General features: G+C 42.9%; 2 long non-coding RNA genes across 2 annotated transcripts in view; one reads left to right on the plus strand and one right to left on the minus strand.

The window, feature by feature from the left end:
* LOC135546385 (uncharacterized) overlaps positions 1-9,905 on the minus strand; it is a 49,485-nt gene extending 39,580 nt beyond the window's left edge. The window contains exon 1 of the long non-coding RNA XR_010456575.1: positions 9,710-9,905. This is a non-coding gene — a long non-coding RNA (uncharacterized LOC135546385). The remainder of the gene's footprint in view (positions 1-9,709) is intronic.
* LOC135546391 (uncharacterized) lies at positions 1-25,304 on the plus strand. Its single transcript, XR_010456578.1, has 3 exons — positions 1-228; positions 24,794-24,855; positions 25,220-25,304. It is a non-coding gene; the product is annotated as an uncharacterized LOC135546391 (long non-coding RNA).
* Positions 25,305-25,451: the final 147 nt, after the last annotated feature.

Genomic DNA, 25,451 nt, shown 5'->3' on the forward strand with positions numbered 1-25,451 from the left:
GGCTGCTCCTGCCGCTGCTAACGACGATACTCCTATATTCCCTTTCTGGGCTCAGGAACATTTAGCGCGACAGGAGGAAGGAATAACCAGAGCAGGGCTTTGAATCATATGCCTAACCTATCGACCCAGCTGAGCACACCTCCTCTCCTCTGTGAATGCACTCACTTACAGCATGGACTCCGCAGGGGAAAGAGAGGAAGGGTGGATGGAAGACCAGTGGGAGAAATGGTAGGGCAACACAATATCTCTCTTTCCTATCCTAGGTCCTTACCACACTGGCAGAAACCTAGTAGAGAGCTGGGTGATCTTGTGTGTGTATGTAACTGCTGAAAATCTGTCGCTCCCTATGCTTCGCTCAGTGTTGCAGCATAGGACAGGGATGCCCTTGAAGTAGAGCGGATGCATAGGAGAGAGGCAAGATGCATAGGAGAGAGAGAAGACAGCGAGAGAGTGGAGGTTGCACTATAGGTAGATGTAGTAGCTTTTATCATATAAGACACATGTAATTTAACTCTTGGGAGAATGAGAATACAGAATATGATGATATCACCAGGATGCTGGTATGTTGAAAGCGCAGACTTGCTGACTCTGTGTTTGTTGTTGTACGGTGTTGGATGTAAAGGTGACCCATTAGATGGGACTGTCCTTACAATGCACACCAAATGTAAGCAGCAAAGGTTGATGAATGAACGGTATGCCTGATTTAGAATTAAGATGTAAATTAGCAGGAGAGAGAGGCAGGCTGATGTGGCTGTATTAATGAATCAATCATGTGTCTAATGCTTAAGATGGAGAAGCCATAAGTGGGATAATTTGATCAGCAAATGAAGGAAGATTCACAGCCATATACAGTATGATGTCAGTAATTGGGTAATTCAATAAATCACCCTAAGCAGATTCACTAATCCTCTGACTGTGTTATGGCTTATTATAAATCTTACAGACTTAGGGGTTTTGCTTGATTTCGTGTTTGATTAAATTTTCCATTTCGAGGTTGGTTCTGTTTGGGCGTGGCTGGCCCTGATTGGAATTATCCTCATTGGTCAGGATGTGTTCAAATCAGAATAATATGCTGCTCCTGCTTCTAGCACAATATTTACACAACATTTAATATTTAAACAATATGCATGGTGCTTGGTACGCCTTCTGTGTTCAATAGAATATGACTAACAAACACACACAGTTTTGTAGGTGGCATGAAGGTCAGGGTTAATGGAGTGTACACCTTACTGTGAAATGCTTACTACAAGCACTTTGATTTGGATACAGTTAAGAAAATATTTACTAAATAAACTAAAGAGAAAAAAGGTATTAAAACAATAATACAAAAGTAACAAGAAAATTACATAGCAATAACGAGGATATATACACTACCGAGTACAATGTGCGGTGGTACAGGTTAGTCAAGGTAAGCTGTTATTAAAGAGCCATTTGGTCCTAGACTTGGTGCTCTGGTACTGCTTGCGGTGTGATAGCAGAGAGAACAATCTATGACCTGGGTGACTGGAGTCTTTGACAATTTTTGGAGCCTTCCTCTGACACACCTAGTATATACAGTGCCTTGCGAAAGTATTCGGCCCCCTTGAACTTTGCAACCTTTTGCCACATTTCAGGCTTCAAACATAAAGATATAAAACTGTATTTTTTTGTGAAGAATCAACAACAAGTGGGACACAATCATGAAGTGGAACGACATTTATTGGATATTTCAAACTTTTTTAACAAATCAAAAACTGAAAAATTGGGCGTGCAAAATTATTCAGCCCCCTTAAGTTAATACTTTGTAGCGCCACCTTTTGCTGCGATTACAGCTGTAAGTCGCTTGGGGTATGTCTCTATCAGTTTTGCACATCGAGAGACTGACATTTTTTCCCATTCCTCCTTGCAAAACAGCTCGAGCTCAGTGAGATTGGATGGAGAGCATTTGTGAACAGCAGTTTTCAGTTCTTTCCACAGATTCTCGATTGGATTCAGGTCTGGAATTTGACTTGGCCATTCTAACACCTGGATATGTTTATTTTTGAACCATTCCATTGTAGATTTTGCTTTATGTTTTGGATCATTGTCTTGTTGGAAGACAAATCTCCGTCCCAGTCTCAGGTCTTTTGCAGACTCCATCAGGTTTTCTTCCAGAATGGTCCTGTATTTGGCTCCAGCCATCTTCCCATCAATTTGAACCATCTTCTCTGTCCCTGCTGAAGAAAAGCAGGCCCAAACCATGATGCTGCCACCACCATGTTTGACAGTGGGGATGGTGTGTTCAAGGTGATGAGCTGTGTTGCTTTTATGCCAAACATAACGTTTTGCATTGTTGCCAAAAAGTTCAATTTTGGTTTCATCTGACCAGAGCACCTTCTTCCACATGTTTGGTGTGTCTCCCAGGTGGCTTGTGGTAAACTTTAAACAACACTTTTTATGTATATCTTGGCTTTCTTCTTGCCACTCTTCCATAAAGGCCAGATTTGTGCAATATACGACTGATTGTTGTCCTATGGACAGTGTCTCCCACCTCAGCTGTAGATCTCTGCAGTTCATCCAGAGTGATCATGGGCCTCTTGGCTGCATCTCTGATCAGTCTTCTCCTTGTATGAGCTGAAAGTTTAGAGGGACGGCCAGGTCTTGGTAGATTTGCAGTGGTCTGATACTCCTTCCATTTCAATATTATCGCTTGCACAGTGCTCCTTGGGATGTTTAAAGCTTGGGAAATCTTTTTGTATCCAAATCCGGCTTTAAACTTCTTCACAACAGTATCTCGGACCTGCCTGGTGTGTTCCTTGTTCTTCATGATGCTCTCTGCGCTTTTAACGGACCTCCGAGACTATCACAGTGCAGGTGCATTTATACGGAGACTTGATTACACACAGGTGTATTGTATTTATCATCATTAGTCATTTAGGTCAACATTGGATCATTCAGAGATCCTCACTGAACTTCTGGAGAGAGTTTGCTGCACTGAAAGTAAAGGGGCTGAATAATTTTGCACGCCCAATTTTTCAGTTTTTGATTTGTTAAAAAAGTTTGAAATATCCAATAAATGTCGTTCCACTTCATGATTGTGTCCCACTTGTTGTTGATTCTTCACAAAAAATACAGTTTTATATCTTTATGTTTGAAGCCTGAAATGTGGCAAAAGGTCGCAAAGTTCAAGGGGGCCGAATACTTTCGCAAGGCACTGTAGGTCCTGGATGTCAGGAAGCTTGGCCCCAGTGATGCACTGGGCTGTACGCACTACCCTCTTCAGCGCCTTATGGTCAGATACCGATCAGTTTCCATACCAGGCGGTGATTCAACCTGTCTGGATGCTCTCGATGGAGCAGTTGTAGAACCTTTAGAAGATCTGGGGACCCATGACAAATCTTTTGGGGACCCATGACAAGTCTCCTGGGGGGGAAAAGGTGTTGTCGTGCCCTCTTCACAACTGTCTTGGTGTGTTTGGGCCATGATAGTTCGTTGGTGATGTGGACACCAAGGAACTTGAAACTGTCGACAAGATCCACTTCAACCCCGTCAATGTTAATGGGGACTGTTCGGCCCTCCTTTTCCTATAATCATAATCCGATGCTTTGTCTTAATCACATTGAGAGAGTTTGTTGTCCTGCCACCACACAGCCAGGTCTCCGACCTCCTCCCTATAGGCTGTCTCATCACTGTCGGTGATCAGACATACCACTGTTGTGTCATCAGCAAACTTAATGATGGTGCTGGAGTCGTGCTTGGCCACACAGTCGTGGTTGAACAGGGAGTATAGAAGGGAATAAACCACGCACAACTGAGAGGCCCCAGTGTTGATGATCAGTTTGGCAGATGTGTTGTTGGCTGCCCTTACCACCTGGGGGTGGCCCGTCAGAAAGTCCGGGATCCAGTTGCAGAGGGAGATGTTTAGTCCCAGGGTCCTTAGCTTCATGTGGGCACTATAATGTTGAATGCTGATCTGTAGTCAATGAACAGCATTCTCACATAGGTGTTCCATTTGTCCAGGTGGGAAATGGCAGTGTGGACTGTAATTGAGATTGCGTCATCTGTGAATCTGTTAGGGCGGTATGCGAATTGGAGTGGGTCTAGGGTTTCTGGCATGATGGTGTTGATGTGAGCCATGACCAGACTTTCAAAGCAATTCATGGCTACCGACATGACTGTTACGGGTCGGTAGTCATTTAGGCAGGTTACCTCTGCTTTCTCTGGCACAAGGACTATTGTGGCCTTTTTGAAACATGTAGGTATTACAGAATTGGTCAGAGAGAGGTTGAAAATGTCAGTAAAGACACTTGCCAGTTGGTCCTCACATGCTTTGATTTGAGTACACATCCTGGTAATCCGTCTGGCCCGTGACCTGTTTAAAGGTCTTGCTCATCTACGGAGAGTGTTATCACACGTTCATCTGGAACAGCTGGTGCTCTCATGCATGTTTCAGTGTTGATTGCCTCAATGCGAGCATAAAAGGTATTTAGCTCGTCTAGTAGGCTCACGTCACTGGGCAGCTTGCGACTGGGTTTCCCTTCGTAGTCTGTAACATTTTTCAAACCCTGCCACAGGTTTACTCAAAGCCAGTGGCATGTCATTAGTAAAGATTGAAAAAAGTAAAGGGCCTAGACAGCTGCCCTGGGGAATGTCTGATTCTTCCTGGATTATGTTGGAGAGGCGTTCATTAACGACCTCTGTTCTCTGTTAGACATGGAACTCTTTATCCATAATATAGCAGGGGGGTGTAAAACCATAACACAAACGTTTTTCCTGCAGCAGACGATGTCAAAGCCGCATTGAAGTCTAACAAAACAGCTCCCACAATCGTTTTATCATCAATATCTCTCATCCAATCATCAGTCATTTGTTTAAGTGCCATTCATGATGAATGCTCTTCCCTATAAGCTTGCTGAGAGTGTGTTGTCAATTTGTTTACTGTAAAATAGATTTGTATCTGGTCAAACTATTTATTTTCCAAAAGTTTACTAAGGGTTGGTAACAGGCTGATTGGTTGGCTATTACTATTCTTGGATAGTAGAATGACTTTTGCTTCCCTCCAGGCCTGAGGGCACACACTGTCTTGTAGGCTTAGATTGAAGGTGGAGTGGCAATATCCTCCGTAATTTTCCATCCAAGTTGTCAAACCCAGGGGGCTTGTCAATAATCACATATAATTACATAAACACACACACAGGATAGATTATACATTGGTTACTAACATGATGCAATGAAAAGTCCCTAGTGGACTAACCCGATATGACGGCTTGTTATACAATGAAAGGGGGGGAGAAAGAGTGGGAGAAGAAGAGACAAAGGAATTATCGTGCATACAGTTGAATAATACGCTCATCATATATATGGATATTTAGCACCCTGACAACCGCTCAGTCAGATTTATAAATGCCACACATATTTACGCGTGTATGTCTTTGTTGTCTCGCTCTCTTGAAAACACTAGATCCATCTATGTGGAGTAATTCGACAGCATATTTCTGGTTGTGTAAGTCTCTGGTTGTCCACCAGAGGTCCCCATGTCCTTTGCAGTTGTAGTAGGTTGGTCTCAGAGTGTCAGAACAGTTCTTCCCAAGGTGTGATGGGGGGTCACCTTGGGGTCATGATAGGGGCTGCACCAAATGATTGATGTATTAGAATAATTTATTATGATTATGTTGTATTAATAGAAGGGGAAGGGCTATAAGACCCCTACCCCACTACATGTTTACGGTCCTGGACTACAGATTAGCAATATATATATATATGTATTATAAGGTTTAATATTGTTCACAGTTCTTTTCTAGTCTCTGCTTCTTATAAGAAACAGTCTGAGAGATGTGTGAGTTATTGCAGTCAAAACAGGGTGTCTGTGAGAAAGCGCCTCAAGGCTAAAAGAGATTAATAGACATAGAACCCTGCAGTGAGTTAAAAAGATAAGAGACTAGTCAGACATACCACTATAAAGCAACTTGGGCAGTGTTTATGCATGGGATTGGTCTGATGAGTAGAAGGTGTTGACGTAGGCAGTTACATCACTAGGGGTTGACTGCAAGCAACTTGGACCCTTTCTTATTTTGCAGAACTTACTCGGAAACATGCGAGCTATGTTCCCATTGTCAACTTCTGTCTGCAATTGCATTAATAAAGGTTTTTGATTGATTTACTTAACCTCTTGATGCTATGGGGGCGCTATTTCATTTTTGGATAAAAAGACGTGCCCGTTTTAAGCGCAATATTTTGTCACAAAAAGATGCTCGACTATGCATATAATTGATAGCTTTGGAAAGAAAACACTCTGACGTTTCCAGAACTGCAACAATATTGTCTGTGAGTGCCCCAGAACAGATGCTACAGGCAAAACCAAGATGAAACTTCAACCAGGAAATGAGCAGGATTTTTGAGGCTCTGTTTTTCACTGTCTCCTTATATGGCTGTGAATGCGCAAGGAATGAGCCTGCCCGATCTATCGTTTCCCCAAGGTGTCTGCAGCATTGTGATGTATTTGTAGGCATATCATTGGAAGATTGACCATAAGAGACTACATTTGCCAGGTGTCCGCCCGGTGTCCTCCGTCAAAATTGGTGCGTCATCTTCAACTGCACGTCTTTTTCCAAGCGATTCACCGGAGAAAGGAGACTACCATGAATGATATATCAATGAAGAGATATGTGAAAAACACATTGAGGATTGATTCTAAACAGCGTTTGCCGTGTTTCAGTCGATATTATGGAGTTAATTTGGAAAACAGTTCGCCGTTTTGATGACTGAATTTTCGGGGTTTTTTGGTACCCAAACGTGATGTACAAAACGGAGCGATTTCTCCTACACAAAGACTCTTTCAGGAAAAACTGAACATTTGCTATGTAACTGAGAGTCTCCTCATTGAAAACATCCGAAGTTCTTCAAAGGTAAATGATTTTATTTGAATCCTTTTCTGTTTTTTGTGCAAATGTTGCCCGCTAAATGCTATGCTAAATGCTACGCTAGCTATCAATACTCTTACACAAATGCTTGTTTTGCTATGGTTCAAAAGCATATTTTGAAAATCTGAGATGACAGTGTTGTTAAGAAAAGGCTAAGCTTGAGAGCTAGCACATTCATTTCATTTCATTTGCGATTTTCATAAATAGTTAACATTACGTTATGCTAATGAGCTTGAGGCTATAACTGGATACAGGTTTTTTTCATAGCCAAACGTGAACAAAACGGAGCGATTTGTCCTACACAAATAATATTTTTTGGAAAAACTGAACATTTGCTATCTAACTGAGAGTCTCCTCATTGAAAACATCTGAAGTTCTTCAAAGGTAAATTATTTTATTTGAATGATTTTCTTGTTTTTGTGAAAATGTTGCTGGCTGAATTCTAGGCTTATAGCGATGCTAGCTATCAATACTCTTACACAAATGCTTGTTTAGCTACGGTTGAAAAGCATATTTTGAAAATCTGAGATGACAGTGTTGTTAACAAAAGTCTAAGCTTGAGAGCAAATATATTTATTTCATTTCATTTGCGATTTTCATGAATAGTTAACGTTGCGTTATGCTAATGAGTTTGAGGCTATAAATAGAATCCCGGATCCGGGATTGCTCGACGCAAGAAGTTAAAGATATTTAACTTATTTCACTAATAAGCAATGATTGACAAGGAACACAAACCTACACAAACATTTGGTGAGCTTGTTGGGAGTGAGTGTCCACCCTGGTTGGAGGAGATTCTGCACCATGGTGCCAGAGCTCCAAATTAAACAAGCTAAGCAGACACCTGTTTAATCTAAGTCTGTAATTAATTGACATTCACTGGTGTGGTTTCCCTCTAACAAGTAAGTGACAGCTCACTCACTCTAAAATCTATACATACACTTTGAATATGACAGTCAAATTCTAGATTGGAGAAATTACATAACGGCTATTGGTGAAATGCATTATTTCAATATATGATGAATGAAATGAATGATTGATCATTTTAATTTTAATTTTGTGTGGTAATCTAGCTACCATTACTGAATACTAGTTATTTTATTTTTTGAGTGGTGATTCAGTAATAATCATCTATTTTATTTTGAGTCGTAATGCAGAGACCAATACTGAATACTAGTTATTTTGGTTTTGGAGAGGTGGTTCAGTAATATTCATCTCTTCTATTTTATGTTTGGTGGTAATGCAGGCGACCATTACTGAATGCTAGTCATTTTATTTTGGAGAGGTGGTGCAGCGACCATTGCTGAGTACTAGTTAGTTTTGCAGAGGTGATTCAGCAAGAATAATCTATTTGTACTTTGGGTAGTAATGCAGCGAACATTACTGAATACTAGTTATTTTTTAGGTAATTTAGCGACAATTACCCAGGCCACCTTGACCTATAGGAGGGTGGTTTATTTTTTATTTTTGTAGAAGTAATTCTGTGTGACATTTGCCCAGTGAATGAGTTGAGTTCTTTATGAATTGTTGTAATTCTTTCTGAAATTTACCCAGTGACTGAGTTGAGTCGTTTATGAAAAGTGCATAAAAAAGTGCATATGTTTCATATGTTTCAAAAGCCTGAAACTATGTCTAAAGACTGTTGACACCTTGAGGAAGCGATAGGAAAAGGAATCTGGTTGATATCCCTTTAAATAGAGCAAAGGCAGGCTATGGAACATGGAGCTTTCAAAATAGAAGCCACTTCATGGTTTCATTTTCCTCAGGTTTCGCCTGCAATATTAGTTGTGTTATACCCACAGACAATATTTTGACCGTTTTGGAAACTTTAGAGTGTTTTCTATCCTAATCTGTCAATTATATGCATTTTCTAGCATATAGGCCTAATAAATAGGCCGTTTACATTGGGAACGTTATTTTTCCAAACATAAAAGTACTGCCCCCTAGCTGAAAGAGGTTAAGAAATGGCATGTTTGGACAGAGATGGCAGGAGAAAATAGATATCCAATGGATGGTTCATTCAACAAGACTAGTTTGACTTTAGTCAAGGAGATAATTCAGACAAGAAAAATGGACAAGGAGAAGGGGATGAAGAAAAGTACCCTTGTATCAGAAACTGTGATAGGAATAATGATGCTGGAAGGACAGCTCTTCATGAACAAGGTGACCTACTGTGACCAAACTTAAGCCACAGCCCTGTCGCCGTATGAGAATCAACCCAGAGGTCCCCCGGGTGACTATACATAGATCTACCCTCTAATACCACTGACAGAAGAAAATGGAGAAGCAACCACAATTATCCTCAAGGGGATTTTGATGAAGGAGGTGGATGACACAACAGCAGCAACAAGCAGCATGAGAACAATAGAATTGGATGAAAAAAGGAGGCACAGTTCCTCACTCCACAAAAAGGCACTCCAATTCGCTCCACAAAAAGGAACAGACTGGAAGACCCTAGACATATGGCCGCCTGTAGAAAACAAACGAACTACTAAAGAAGTAAAAGAAAAGTAGAAATTGTTACCATCTATGGGTGACCTATTCAGAGACCAGAGAGAAAGGGAAGAAAGAGAGAGCGAAGGAAAATAATAAGCTGTATACATTACGAAAAGAGAAGAGAAAGGCAGGTGCTAATTGCTAATAACATTAAGGAGACAATGGACAAAGATGATGTGGACGAAAATAAGAAGCTAAAATAGGAGGTCAGACAAGCCACGGATATGGTAAAGACAATACCAGAGGGAGATAGAATAGTGTGAAAGGAGGACTAGACACTGCACTGAAGAAGGCCCAGCTTGCACAGATCGAGAAAAGAAAGTGGTGATTTTACTCACAATATGATGGCTGCTCAAGTTGTTTCTACTGGCTCCACAACCACAGTCTGCAGCTCCCCCAGAGTCACATCAGTCACACCTGTGAACCCGGTGCCTGCAGGGTATGTGCTTTTCACCACTCAGCATTATGGTGACCCACAAATATGGACTGGAAGAGGAGGTGGCCCCGCCAGAGCCCTTCGTGACTGGAGCAACACTCAATGCTGGACAGTTGTGTGGGCAGTTGGGGCATGTGAGTTCGCAATGTGGGGGAAATGAAAGAGGAAGAGGTTACAACAGCGACAGAGGAAACTTTGGGCCTGGCAGAGGATGAGGAAACTTTAATAATGCACATCCTGGAGTGTACTACCCACCATGGGAACAATATGCTCCTCAACCACAGTACCACAGGACAAGTTAATGACAGAGGACAGCCATGGCCAATGGGAAATCAGAACACCAACAGTTCTTATTTCCATCTGAGTCAACAATGAAGGCGCCCGACTCCCCTGCGCCAGTGTTCCCAGTATGAATTCAATGATGAAAGAGAAGAACCAATGGTTACTCTTAATGTTAATGGACATCACTTACCATTTCTAATAGACACTGGAGCTCACTGTTCCTGTTTAGGCAAACCTGGACAAGTTGTTTGGGTTTCCCTGAGCAAATCATCAGTAACAATAACAGGGGCATCGGGACAGCCCAGGAATGTGTATCGGACATAAGACTTGTTTGATGAACCTTTGCTTGACTCTGACATGGTGCTGTTCGTTGATGGTTCTGCTTATATAGATCAAAGCACAGGGAAGAAACATATAGGATTTGCTGTAGTTGATGTGGAAGGTGATATTGAGGTTATACAGCCCCTACCAGAACATTTATCAGAGCAACAGGCAGATGTATTAGCTCTGAAAACAGCTTGTGAAATGGGGAAAAGGAAGACCCTTACTGTCTACTCAGACTCAGCATATGCTATTGGGATTTGTCTGTCCTGGTGTGGGGTTTGGAGAGCAAGAGGGTTTACTAATACCACAGCCATACCTATTAAAAACAGACCTTAGTTTAAATCAACTGTTCAACATATGCAAAAACCTAACAAATTGGCTATTGTTAAGGTTGAGGCACACACAGGTAGGAGTGATTATGCTAGTATCGGTAACAGCATAGCTAATGAGGCGGACAAATTGGCTGCTTCCCGTTGCCACACACATGCATTCTATTTTTAGTTGTTTGTGTCATCTGAAGCTGCTGATCTTGAGAAACAGCAGCAGGCTGATATTCTCAATCACCAAGTGTGAGGGTGTGCTCTCTGTCCTAGGTCTGGCTTATGGCAACATCTTTTGTCTGGCATGCCCTGTTTACCGTCCACCATGATTTCTACTGTTTGCCGATTGGCTCATGGAGTGAACCATTCGTCAAGGGGGGATATTGTGGAGGAGAAGATTTATATGGTGGAGGAGAAGATTTCGGCCCAATGGTTTTGCCCAAATTTGAATCAGCACGTTAATCTTGTAACTACCCATCCCGGATCCGGGGCGTTGTCATCAACTACAGTAATTAGCAACTATTGTTAATTACCTTAACAAAGGTATTGGATGTACACCTCACGAGATGTTAACAAGACGACCCATGAACACACCAGGTGTTCAAGACCTATGACTGACCGACAGATAGACATAACGGAGACACAGTGTGATCGTATAGAGAACATGAAAGAACTAACCTCTATTGTCAGTTTTTTCCACTCTCGCACTAGGAAAGCAACAGAACCAAACCCAGGTGAGGATCCAGATGCTCTGACCATCTGCGTATGAGACTGAGTGGAACTTCAAGTCCATAAAAGAAAATGGAACCAGCCAAGATGGATGGGACCCTTCCAGGTGACCATGGCAACACCAACCGCAATCCGGGTAGGGGAGAGGTCCGGCTGGCATCATCTCTCCCACTGCAACCACCTCCCAGAGTGGAAGCCATGGATGAGCGACTGGAGGGAGGGAGAGCAGGGCCCCGAGAACATCTGAAGAAGGAAGAAGGTCCAAGCCAAAGAACAGAAGCAGAGGGCCTAGACCAAAAGGCCGGAAAGAAAGATGAAAAAGAAGGCTCTAGCCAATGAGCAGAAGAAGGAGACATCATTTCACACTCACACTCAGGTTCTATAACTGGGAAACATAGACTACACTGGGTCTGGTGGTTTGTTTCTCCCATCATCCTTCCCATGGGCTCCTTACTGGCGTAGCCACAGGACCCCCTGAGGGATCTGAGGAAAACAACAAATGGATACAAACGGTGAAAATATTTTGGGATATCAGAATAACAGGCCAGGAACCCAGATTTTAGTATTTAGAAAGCCTACATCAACCACTGAGTTGTCAGTTTGAGCCTATGAGAAGGACGGAGTTTGAATGTGGGTTTTTTATACTTCATGCAGAGAGGTAATGAGAAACAACCTAATAGGCGAAGGGAGACCAAAGGACTGTTCTTTTGGAGTAGAACTGAGAGGTTAGCCAGGTATCATGGGACACATGTATGTTGGGGTGGTCACAAGAAGGGAGCAAACGTACTTAATGTGGTAGAAAGAAGCAGGCAGATCCCTCTATGGCCTACAACTCACCTCAGGTGAGGTGAATCAGGTTTCACAGTAAGAACTTTCCACTCTGTACGGTGTAATAATCCCAGCACCCACCTGTGTATAGAAATGTTAGGAAATTGAAGCTTGATTATCATCCAATACTGACCTCCCTAAGCTCGATGTCAACCCTTGTCCTGTGTCTTTGTAATGATGGGAAGGAAGATATGGGAGATACTAGAGCTTGTCATGTATATATGGGTCAACTGAGAGAAGACTATAGTGATAGGAGAAACTATGCTAAAGTGGATTTTAGTGTGTTAGACCTACAGCAACAGTTTACAGGTGTAAACCTTTCCAGGGTAGAGGAAGGCATGGGAGCACCTTTTGGATAGATGGATAGATGCAGTGACAAGGGGTACCTCACTTTACCTCCTGGATGGGGGGGATGTTGTTAATCAGGAAGCCTATGGTTATGCCCTACACCCGTGTGAGATTTTTGGTATGTCAGTCATACCCTCCTGGGGTGTGACTGTCCTAGGAATTTAACCTACTCTTTACAGGCCCGTATGAATTTAACGATCTGATGTTTTAGCAAACTCTCATTAGATGTCCAAAATCTGAAAGCAGTGGTCAGCTGCCATAAATTGGCTTTAGAGGAGGACACTGTAACGTACTAGGTATTGTTGATCCTGATAATTGTGTTATGTTCCTCCCTGATTCCTCTGAGAATATGACTACGATAATTGATAAGATTGCTGATCTCTCTCAAAATCTGAAAAATCTGTTTTTGACAAAATTGGTGACTGGTTTAATGCTAAATTTGGAAATGTAATGGAGAAAGTTATGTTGACTTTGTTTTCAGTGTTTACTCCTACACTTGTAGGAGGTTTGGTGATTTTGGCTACTGTTTATATTTGTAAGAAAATGACTAACTGCTCTTGAACATGCTGGAGTGATGGTGTTGGTGAAAGCTGATACAAATCGTACTGAAGGTGAGACGGGTGTATTTCTGGTTTCTCTTAATCCCATTGTCTATACAACTCGTGTGGTTCTTCCTAGGACTCAGGAGGAATGGGAGTATATATATATATACATATATATAAGTATATACACTCACCCCAACCTAACAGCATTCCAGGAACCTCAGGAGTTGTTTCTCCCTTTACAGGCCATCCCTGTGATCAAATGGATCCAGGGGATTTGCCAATTCTGTTTGATTTCAGGGGAGAATATTATGATTGAAGGTGTGAGACTAATTAGTCAAAAGGAAGAATGATGGGGGTCACCTTGGTGCCATGATAGGGGCTGCACCAAATGGTTGATGTATTATAATAATTGATTATGATTATGTTGTATTAATAGAAGGGGAAGGGCTATAAGACCCCTCCCCCACTACAGTTATAGGGTCATGGACTACAGATTAGCAATATATATGCATTATAAGGTTTAATATTGTTCCACAGTTATTTTCTAGTCTCTGCTTCTTATAAGAAACAGTCTGAGAGATGTGTGAGTTATTGCAGTCAAAACAGGGTGTCTGTGAGAAAGGTCCTCAAGGCTAAAATATATTAATAGACACAGAACCCTGCAGGGGAGTGAAAGAGATAAGAGACTAGTCAGACATAAAGCAACTTGGGGAGTGGAAAATTACTGCTGAGCCCTTAGAAAACACTGGAACTACTGTCTCTTCTGAAAGTTTGTATAACTGTATATGCATGGGATTGGTCTGATGAGTAGAAGGTGTTGATGTAGGCAGTTACATCACTAGGGCTTGACTGAAAGCATATTAAAGCAAATTGGACCCTTTCCTATTTTGCAGAACTTACCCGGAAACATGCGTGCTATGTTCCCATTGTCAACTTCTGTCTGCAATTGCATTAATAAAGGTTGATATACTTAAAGATATTGTCTTAATGCTGATTTCACCAATAAGCAAATGATTGACAAGGAACAAGGAACCTACCCCAACAATACCACGCGGTGTTCAGCGGGCCTTATCCTTCAACTCAGTTTGTTTAGACTAGATACCCTAGAGGTATCTATAGGGGTGAAAGAAAATTGTTCTTTGTCTCTCGTCTTCGGTCAAGTTTCCTAGGCTAACAGTGCATAAACAACTGCAGACTGAATGTTCCTGTGTAGTCTTTTTCTTCTTCGGGAGAGTTTCATAGTTGCTAACCATTTCATACCTTTTAGGTCACGCTGTCGGTCACGCTGGTCTTTAGTTTAAAACCATTTCCCATCCGTGTAGCCACCGCTTCACACTGTCTGGTCTAGTAGACTCTAACCTTTTCAACGTGTGGTTGATCCTCATATTTTCTGGTCTAATATGTTAATTCTTCAGCAAGTTCTTTTAAGCACTCGCCTTGGAGGGCGGTTCCATCCTGTTGTCACAATGTCTGTGCTCACATGGGCGTGGTTACTAACTTGGCAAAAGTATTTTGATATTACGGTATTATCTAATTTAGAAGGATAAAATCACATTTCATCTTCTCACAAAACAGTTTCATATTTAAATATATAAGTTCCACAACATTTACAGTGCCTTGCGAAAGTATTCGGCCCCCTTGAACTTTGCGACCTTTTGCCACATTTCAGGCTTCAAACATAAAGATATAAAACTGTATTTTTTTGTGAAGAATGAACAACAAGTGGGACACAATCATGAAGTGGAACGACATTTATTGGATATTTCAAACTTTTTTAACAATTCAAAAACTGAAAAATTGGGCGTGCAAAATTATTCAGCCCCTTTACTTTCAGTGCAGCAAACTCTCTCCAGAAGTTCAGTGAGGATCTCTGAATGATCCAATGTTGACCTAAATGACTAATGATGATAAATACAATCCACCTGTGTGTAATCAAGTCTCCGTATAAATGCACCTGCACTGTGATAGTCTCAGAGGTCCGTTAAAAGCGCAGAGAGCATCATGAAGAACAAGGAACACACCAGGCAGGTACGAGATACTGTTGTGAAGAAGTATAAAGCCGGATTTGGATACAAAAAGATTTCCCAAGCTTTAAACATCCCAAGGGGCACTGTGCAAGTGATAATATTGAAATGGAAGGAGTATCAGACCACTGCAAATCTACCAAGCCCTGGCCGTCCCTCTAAACTTTCAGCTCATACAAGGAGAAGACTGATCAGAGATGCAGCCAAGAGGCCCATGATCACTCTGGATGAACTGCAGAGATCTACAGCTGAGGTGGGAGACACTGTCCATAGGACAACAATCAGTCGTATATTGCACAAATCTGGCCTTTATGGAAGAGTGGCAAGAAGAAAGCCATTTCTTAAAGATATCCATAAAAAGTGTTGTTTAAAGTTTGCCACAAGCCACCTGGGAGACACACCAAACATGTGGAAGAAGGTGCTCTGGTCAGATGAAACCAAAATTGAACTTTTTGGCAACAATGCAAAACGTTATGTTTGGCGTAAAAGCAACACAGCTCATCACCATGACCACACCATCCCCACTGTCAAACATGGTGGTGGCAGCATCATGGTTTGGGTCTGCTTTTCTTCAGCAGGGACAGGGAAGATGGTTAAAATTGATGGGAAGATGGTTGGAGCCAAATACAGGACCATTCTGGAAGAAAACCTGATTGAGTCTGCAAAAGACCTGAGACTGGGACGGAGATTTGTCTTCCAACAAGACAATGATCCAAAACATAAAGCAAAATCTACAATGGAATGGTTCAAAAATAAACATATCCAGGTGTTAAAATGGCCAAGTCAAAGTCCAGACCTGAATCCAATCGAAAATCTGTGGAAAGAACTGAAAACTGCTGTTCACAAATGCTCTCCATCCAACCTCACTGAGCTCGAGCTGTTTTGCAAGGAGGAATGGGAAAAAATTTCAATCTCTCGATGTGCAAAACTGATAGAGACATACCCCAAGTGACTTACAGCTGTAATCGCAGGATAAGGTGGCGCTACAAAGTATTAACTTAACTTCTTGCGTCGAGCAATCCCGGATCCGGGATTCTATTTATAGCCTCAAGCTCATTAGCATAACGTAATATTAACTATTCATGAAAATCGCAAATGAAATGAAATAAATATATTTGCTCTCTAGCTTAGACTTTTGTTAACAACACTGTCATCTCAGATTTTCAAAATATGCTTTTCAACCATAGCTAAACAAGCATTTGTGTAAGAGTATTGATAGCTAGCATAGCTATAAGCCTAGAATTCAGCCAGCAACATTTTCACAAAAACAAGAAAATCATTCAAATAAAATCATTTAACTTTGAAGAACTTCGAATGTTTTCAATGAGGAGACTCTCAGTTAGATAGCAAATGTTCAGTTTTTCAAAAAAATATTATTTGTGTAGGACAAATCGCTCCGTTTTGTTCACGTTTGGCTATGAAAAAAACCTGTATCCAGTTATAGCCTCAAGCTCATTAGCATAACGTAACGTTAACTATTTATGAAAATCGCAAATGAAATGAAATGAATGTGCTAGCTCTCAAGCTTAGCCTTTTCTTAACAACACTGTCATCTCAGATTTTCAAAATATGCTTTTGAACCATAGCAAATCAAGCATTTGTGTAAGAGTATTGCAAGCTAGCTTAGCATTTTGCGCAGCATTTAGCATGCAACATTTTCACAAAAACCAGATAACCAAATAAATAAAATCATTTACCTTTGAAGAACTTTGAATGTTTTCAATGAGGAGACTCTCAGTTACATAGCAAATGTTCAGTTTTTCCTGAAAGAATCTTTGTGTAGGAGAAATCGCTCCGTTTTGTACATCACATTTGGCTACCGAAACGAACCGAAAATTCAGTCACAAAAACATCAAACTTTTTCCGAATTAACTCCATAATATCGACCGAAACATGGCAAACGTTGTTTAGAATCAATCCTCAAGGTGTTTTTTCACATATTTCATCATTGATATGCCGTTCGTGGAAGCCTGCTTTCCCCTCAGAATCCCATGGAAAAATACCAGCAGCTGAAAATGACGCACGATAGATTAGGCAGGCTCATTCCTGTCGCATTCACAGCCATATAAGGAGACAATGGAAAACAGAGCCTCAAAAATCCTGCTCATTTCCTGGTTGCCGTTTCATCTTGGTTTTGCCTGTAGCTCCTGTTCTAGGGCACTCACAGACAATATCTTTGCAGTTCTGGAAAATTCAGAGTGTTTCCTTTCCAAAGCTATCAATTATATGCATAGTCGAGCATCTTTTTGTGACAAAATATCTTGTTTAAAACGGGAACGTTTTTCATCCAAAAATGAAATAGCGCCCCCAGAATTTCAAGAGTTTAAGGTGGCTGAATAATTTTGCACGCCCAATTTTTCAGTTTTTTATTTGTTAAAAAAGGTTAAAATATCCAATAAATGTAGTTCCACTTCATGATAGTGTCCCACTTGTTGTTGATTCTTCACAAAAAATACAGTTTTATATCTTTCTGTTTGAAGCCTGAAATGTGGCAAAAGGTCGCAAAGTTCAAGGGGGCCGAATACTTTCGCAAGGCACTGTATTTTGCCTCATCCCGCTCAACCATAAAAATGTTCAATTCCTCATCAATCCATGAGGATTTAACAGTTTGTGTAGTATTTTTCTAAATGGTGCATGCTTATTAGTAACAGGAAGAAGCAATTTCATAAATGTGTCAAGTGCAGTGTCTGGTTGCTTCTCATTACACACCACATACAAACAAATATTCTTTACATCAACTTAGGAATCATTGCAAATCTTCTTGTATGACCTCTCATACATTATATTGGAACTAGCCTTTGGAACTTTCATTTTTCTGGATATGGCTACTGCATTGTGATCACTACATCCAATTGGTTTTGGATACTGCTTTAAAACAGATTTATGCAGCATTAGTAAAGATGTGATCAGTACATGTGCATGACTTCATTCCTGTGCTGTTTTTAAATACCCTGATATGTTGACTGCTAACCTGAACCAGGATGCAGGCTCTGGTTACCGTTTTAAGCTTTTTCTTGAGTGGCAACACATACATTATCAAGCATTTCACACATATTATCCATATATTGACTGTTAGCACTTGGGCAGATGAGCCTGTAGCCAACAGTATCTCACATGAGATCCTCTCTAAGCTTTACAGGAATATGGTTCTGAATATAGACTGCAACAATCAATCAAATGTATTTATAAAGCCCTTCTTACATCAGCTGATGTCACAAAGTGCTGTACAGAAACTCAGCCTAATACCCCAAACAGCAAGCAATGCAGGTGTAGCAGTACGGTGGATAGGAAAAACTCCCTAGAAAAGCCAGAACCCAGGAAGAAACCTGGAGAGGAACCAGGCTCTGAGGGGTGGCCAATCCTCTTGTAACGGGTTTCTTCTTCCTCCTCTGAGGAGGAGTAGTAGGAAGGATCGGAGGACAAAAATGCAGCGTGGTATGTATCCATAATGTGATTTAATGGAAAATTAATACAAAATACAAAAGAAGAAGAGAATCAAAATGAAAACCGAAACAGACCCGAATGGTGCAAACACTGAAACGGAAAAATAATCACCCACAACTCAAAGGTGAAAGCAGGCTACCTAAGTATGGTTCTCAATCAGGGACAACAATTGACAGCTGCCTCTGATTGAGAACCATACCAGGCCAAACACAGAAATCCAGAATTATAGAAAAAGGAACATTGACTGCCCACCCCAACTCACGCCCTGACCATACTAAAACAAAGACAAAACAAAAGGAACTAAGGTCAGAACGTGACAGTACCTCCCCCCCAAAGGTGCGGACTCTGGCCACAACACCTGCACCTATAGAGGAGGGTCTGGGTGGGCGTCTGTCCGCGGTGGCAGCTCTGGTGTGGGACGTGGACCCCACTCCACCATAGTCTTTGTCCTCCTCTTAACCCGCCTCTGTGCCTCTTTAGAGCGGCAATCTTCGCCGCCGACCTCGGACTGGGGACCCTAGCCACGGGTCCCGAATGGACGGGAGACTCCGGCAGCACCGGACGGACGGGAGACTCCGGCAGTTCCGGAGTGAAGGGCGATTCCGGCAGCGCCGGAGTGATGTGCGATTCCGGCATCTCCGGAGTGAAGGGCGATTCCGGCAGCAGCGGAGTAACAGACGGCTCTGACAGCTCCTGACTGACCGGCGGCTCTGGCAGCTCCCGACTGACCGGCGGCTCTGGCAGCTCTTGACTGACCGGCGGGTCTGGCAGCTCCTGACTGACCGGCGGCTCTGGCAGCTCCTGACTGGTGGGTGACTCTGGCAGCTCAGGACAGACGGGCGACTCTGGCAGCTCAGGACAGACGGGCGACTCTGGCAGCTCAGGACAGATGGGAGACTCTGTAGGGAGGAGACGGAGAGACAGCCTGGTGCGTGGGGCTGCCACCGTAGGCTTGGTGTGTGTAGGAGGCACTGGTTGGACCGGACCGTTGAGGAGCACTAGAGGTCTCGAGCACCAAGCCTGCCCAACCCTACCTGGCTGGACGCTCCCCATAGCCAGGCCAGTGCAGCGAGGTGGAATCGACCGCACTGGGCTGTGCTGGCGAACCGGGGACCCCATGCGCATGGCTGGTGCCATGTACCCCGGCCCGAGGAGACGCACTGGAGATCAGATGCGCTGAGCCGCCTTCATGGCACTTTGCTCGATGCCCACCCTAGCCCGGCCGATATGAGGCGCTGCTATGTAACACACCGGGCTATGCCTGCGCACCAGGGACACCGTGCGCCTCACGGCATAACACAGTGCCTGCCTGGTCCACCTCTCTCCACGGTAAGCACGGGGAGTTGGCTCAGGTCTCCTACCTGACATTTTTGTGGCTGCCTCTCGTCCCAGCCGCACTGCCATGCTGCCTCCTCATATCACCGTCTCACGGCTTTCGCTGCCTCCAGCTCTGCCTTGGTGCGGCGATATTCCCCAGCCTGTGCCCAGGGTCCTTTGCCGTCCAAAATCTCCTCCCATGTCCAGGAGTCTGGAGATCGCTGCTGCTGCTGCCCGTTACCTCGCTGCTTGGTCCTTGGTTGGTGGGTGATTCTGTAACGGGTTTCTTCTTCCTCTGAGGAGGAGGAGTAGTAGGAAGGATCGGAGGACCAAAATGCAGCTTGGTATGTATCCATAATGTGATTTAATGGAAAATGAATACAAAATACAAAAGAAGAAACAGTCCCGAATGGTGCAAACACTGAAACGGAAAAATAATCACCCACAACTCAAAGGTAAAACCAGGCTACCTAAGTATGGTTCTCAATCAGGGACAATGATTGACAGCTGCCTCTGATTGAGAACCATACCAGGCCAAACACAGAAATCCCAAATTATAGAAAAAGGAACATAGACTGCCCACCCCAACTCACGCCCTGACCATACTAAAACAAAGACAAAACAAAAGGAACTAAGGTCAGAATGTGACACCTCTTCTGGCTGTGCCAGGCGGAGATTATAACAAAACATGGCCAAGATATTCAAATGTTCATAGATGATCAGCAGGGTCAAATAATAATAATCACAGTGGTTGTAGAGGGTGCAACAGGTCAGAACAAAATCAAATCAAATCAATTTTATTTGTCACATGTGCTGAATACAACATGTGTAGACCTTGCAATGAAATGCTTACTTAAAAGCCCCAACCAACAATGCAGTTTTAAAAAATAACAACAAAAAAAGAATTAGAAATTAAATAACAAATAATTAAAGAGCAGCAGTAAAATAACAGTAGCGAGGCTATATACAGGAGGTAACTTTACAGAGTCAAAGTGTGGGGGCACCGGTTAGTCGAGGTAATTTAGGTAATATGTGAGGGGGGGGCAATGCAAATAGTCTGGGTAGCCATTTGATTAGATGTGCAGGAATCTAATGGCTTGTGGGTAGACGCTGTTTAGAAGCCTCTTGGACCTAGACTTGGTGCTCCATTACTGCTTGAAATGTGTTAGCAGAGAGAACAGTCTATAACTAGGGTGGCTGGAGTCTGACAATTTATAGGGCCTTCCTGACACCGCATGGTATAGAGGTCCTGGATGGCATGAAGCTTGGCCCAAGTGATGTACTGGGCTGCACGCTCTACCCTCTGTAATACCTTTTGGTCGGAGGCCGAGCAGTTGCCATACTTGGCAGTGACGCAACCAGTCAAGATGCTCTCCATGGTGCAGCTGTAGAACATTTTGAGGATCTGAAGACCCATGCCATATATGTTCTGTCTCCTGAGGGGGAATAGGTTTTGTCCTACCCTCTTCATGACTGTCTTGGCGTGCTTGGACCATGTTTGTTGGTGATGTGGACACCAAAGAACTTGAAACCCTCAACCTGCTCCACTACAGCCCCGTCAATGAGAATGGGGGCATGCTAGGTCGTCCTTTTCCTGTAGTCCACAATCATCTCCTTTGTCTTGATCACGATGAGGGAGAGGTTGCTGTCCTGGCACCACACTACCAGGTCTCTGACCTCCTCCCTATAGGCAGTCTCGTCGTTGTCTGTGATCAGGCCTACCACTGTTGTGTCATTGGCAAACTTAATGATGGTGTTGGAGTCGTGCCTGGCCATGCAGTCATGAGTGAACAGAGAGTACAGGAGAGGACTGAGCACACAACCCTGAGGGGCCTCTGTGTTGAGGATCAGCATGCCGGATGTGTTGTTACCTACCCTTACCACCTGGGGGTGGCCCATCAAGAAGTCCAGGATCCAGTTGCAGAGGGAGATGTATAGTCCCAGGGTCCTTAGCTTAGTGATGAGCTTTGAGGGCACTATGGGGTTGAACGCTGAGCTGCAGTCAATGAATAGCATTCTCACGTAGGTGTTCCTTTTGTCCAGGTGGGAAAGGGCAGTGTTGGAGTGCAATAGATATTGCATCATTTGTGGATCTGTTAGGGTGGTATGCAAATTGGATTGGGTCAAGTGTTTCTGGGATAATGGTGTTGCTGTGAGCCATGAACAGCCTTTCAAAGCACTTCATGGATAAAGACATGAGTGTTTCGGGTTGGTAGACGTTTAGGCAGGTGACCTTAGTGTTGTTGGACACAGGGACTATGGTGGTCTGCTTGAAACATGTTATGACAGGCAGAGGTTGAAAATGTCAGTGAAGACACTTGCCAGTTGGTCAGCACATGCTCGGAGTACACGTCTTGGTAATCCGTCTGGGCCTTCGGCCTTGTGAATGTTGACCTGTTTAAAGGTCTTGCTCACATCGGCTGTGAAGAGCGTGATAACACAGTCGTCCAGAACAGCTGATGCTCTCATGCATTATTCAGAGTTACTTTCCTCAAAGCGAGCATAGAGGTTATTTAGCTCGTCTGTTATGCTCGTGTCACTGGGCAGCTCTCGGTTGCTTCCCTTTGTAGGCATTGCCACATCTGACGAGCGTTGGAGCCGGTGTAGTTCGATACAATCTTAGTCCTGTATTGGCGCTTTGCCTGATTGATGGTTCGTAGGAGGGCATATCGGGATTTCTTATAAGCTTCCGGGTTTGAGTCCTGCTCCTTGAAAGCGGCAGCTCTACCCTTTAGCTCAGTGGGGATGTTGCCTGTAATCCATGGGATCTGGTTGGGGTATGTACGTACAGTCACTGTGGGGACGACGTCATCGATGCACTTATTAATGAAGCCAGTGACTGATGTGGTGTACGCCTCAATGCTATCGGAAGAATCCTGGAACTTATTCCAGTCTGTGCTAGCAAAACAGCTACAAAAAATACAGATGAAAACTCTCTAGGTAGATAGTGTGGTCTACAGCTTACCATGAGATACTCTACCTCAAGCGAGCAAAACCTAGAGACTTCCTTCAATATCGTGCATCAGCTGTTGATTACAAATATACAGACTGTCACCTGTTGTCTTACCAGAGGCTGCTGTTCTGTACTGCCGAGTTTACATAAACAGTGGATGTCAAAGGTTTACATACACCTTAGCCAAATACATTTAAACTCAGTTTAAATGGGAAGACCCATTTGCAACCAACTTCCTGACTGATGTCTTGAGATGTTGCCTCAATATATCTACATAATTGTCCTTCCTCATGAAGCCATCTATTATGTGAGGTGCACCAGTCCCTCCTGCAGCAAAGCACCCACACAACATGATGCTGCCACCCCCATGCTTCATGGTTGGGATGATGTTCTTCGGGTTGCAAGCCTCCCCCTTTTTCCTCCAAACATAACGATGGTCGTTATGGCCAAACAGTTCTATTTTTGTTTCATCAGACCAGAGGACATTTCTCCAAAAAGTATGATCTTTGTCCCATGTGCAGTTGCAAACCGTAGTCTGGCTTTTTTATGGCGGTTTTGGAGCAGTGGCTTCTTCCTTGCTGAGCGGCCTTTGAGGTTATGTCGATATAGGACTCGTTTTACTGTGGATATAGAAACTTTTGTACCTGTTTCCTCCAGAATAATCCCAAGGTCCATTGCTGTTGCTCTGGGATTGATTTGCACTTTTCGCACCTAAGTACGTTCATCTCCAGGAGACAGAACGAGTCTCCTTCCTGAGAGGTATGACGCCTCCGTGGACCCATGGTGTTTATGCTTGCATACTATTGTTTGTGCAGATGAACATGGTAACTTCAGGCGTTTGGAAATTGCTCCCAAAGATGAACCAGACTTGTGGAGTTCTAGAATTTATTTTCTGAGGTCTTGGCTGTTTTCTTTTGAATTTCCCATGATGTCAAGCAAAGAGGCACTGAGTTTGAAGGTAGGCCTTGAAATACATCCTCAGGTACACTTCCAATTGACTCAAATTATGTCAATTAGCCTGTCAGAAGCTCCTAAAGCCATGACATAATTTTCTGGAATTTTCCAAGCTATTTAGAGTCACAGTCAACTTAGTTTATGTAAACTTCTGACCCACTGTAATTGTGATACAGTGAATTATAAATGAAATAATCTGTCTGTAAACAATTGTGGAAAAATGTCTTGTGTCATGCACAAAGTAGATGTCCTAACCAACTTTCCAAAACTATAGTTTGTTAACAAGACATTTGTGGAGTGGGTTAAAAACCAGTTTTAATGACTCCAACCTAAGTGTATGTAAACTTATGACTTCAAATGTTTGGCTAAGGTGTATGTTGACTTCCGACTTCAACTGTATACACTAGGCGGCGTCAGAGGATGGCCCAAAAGATTAAGGACTCCAGTCCACCAAGTCATAGACTGTTCCCTCTGCTACCGCACGTCAAGCAGTACCGGAGTCGAGGACCAAAAGGCTCCTTAACAGCTTCAACCCCCAAGCCATATGATTGCTGAACAATTAATCAAATGGCCATCCTGATTATTCACAATGACACTTTATTTTTACACTGCTGATACTCGCTGTTTATAATCTACCCATAGTCACTTTACAAATTACCTCGACTATCCTGTACATTGACTCGCTACCGGTACTCCCTGTGTATAGCCTTGTTATTGTTATGTAGTTTTGTTGTGTTACTTTAATTTACTTTAATTCACTTTAGTTTTTTGGTAAATATTTTCATAACTCCATTTATTGAACTGCATTGTTGGTTAAGGGATTGTAAATATGCATTTCACCGTGTTCGGCGCATGTGGCAAATAACATGTGATTTGATTTAGATTTGAAATCTTATTTTTCAACTTGTTTTCTTTCAGGGACTAAACAGGGCAATTGATGCTTTGGCAGGACAAATCCCTCTTTCCTGATTGGTGTGGAGGTAAGAATTTGTATCATTATCTGTTTATTTTTTTGTTGATATTCAGCTAGCTGTTTTTGGCTCAATTTAGGCTTGCTTGCTAGCTAGCCAATAAATTTGTTGTGCAGGGTGCTGAGATCTAAGCAGGGCATGAGACTGCAGACCTGCAGATGGGGCTAACAAGCTAACTTTTGGCCTAGCATCGCAGGGGGCTCTAAGCCTGGCAGGCTAGGATGCTGCGTACCCAATAAGGAGGGGGTCTGCGGTCCATGAAGGGCAGGATATATTAGACCTACTTGAGGGTATGACATACTTGGCTTACTTGGAAGGCAGGAAACTCAAAACATGACCCTACTTGAAATGAAGTGAACTCTGACCCTACAAGGAAGGAAGGGAACTCTGACCTTACTGGGAAGGAGTGGAACTCTGACCCTACCCGGGAAGGATGGGAACTCTAAACCTACCATGGAGGCAGGATAATCTGGACCTACATGAGGGGCAGGACACTCAAAGCCTGGACACTTTACACCTGCCAGGTAGGCCCAAAACTGTAACTCTGACCCTACCGGGAAGGAATGTATGTCCTATGAAATGGACAAAATGAATGGCATATTATT

The sequence above is a fragment of the Oncorhynchus masou genome, chromosome 1 (assembly GCF_036934945.1).
Source record: "Oncorhynchus masou masou isolate Uvic2021 chromosome 1, UVic_Omas_1.1, whole genome shotgun sequence".
Taxonomy (NCBI): Eukaryota; Metazoa; Chordata; class Actinopteri; order Salmoniformes; family Salmonidae; genus Oncorhynchus; species Oncorhynchus masou.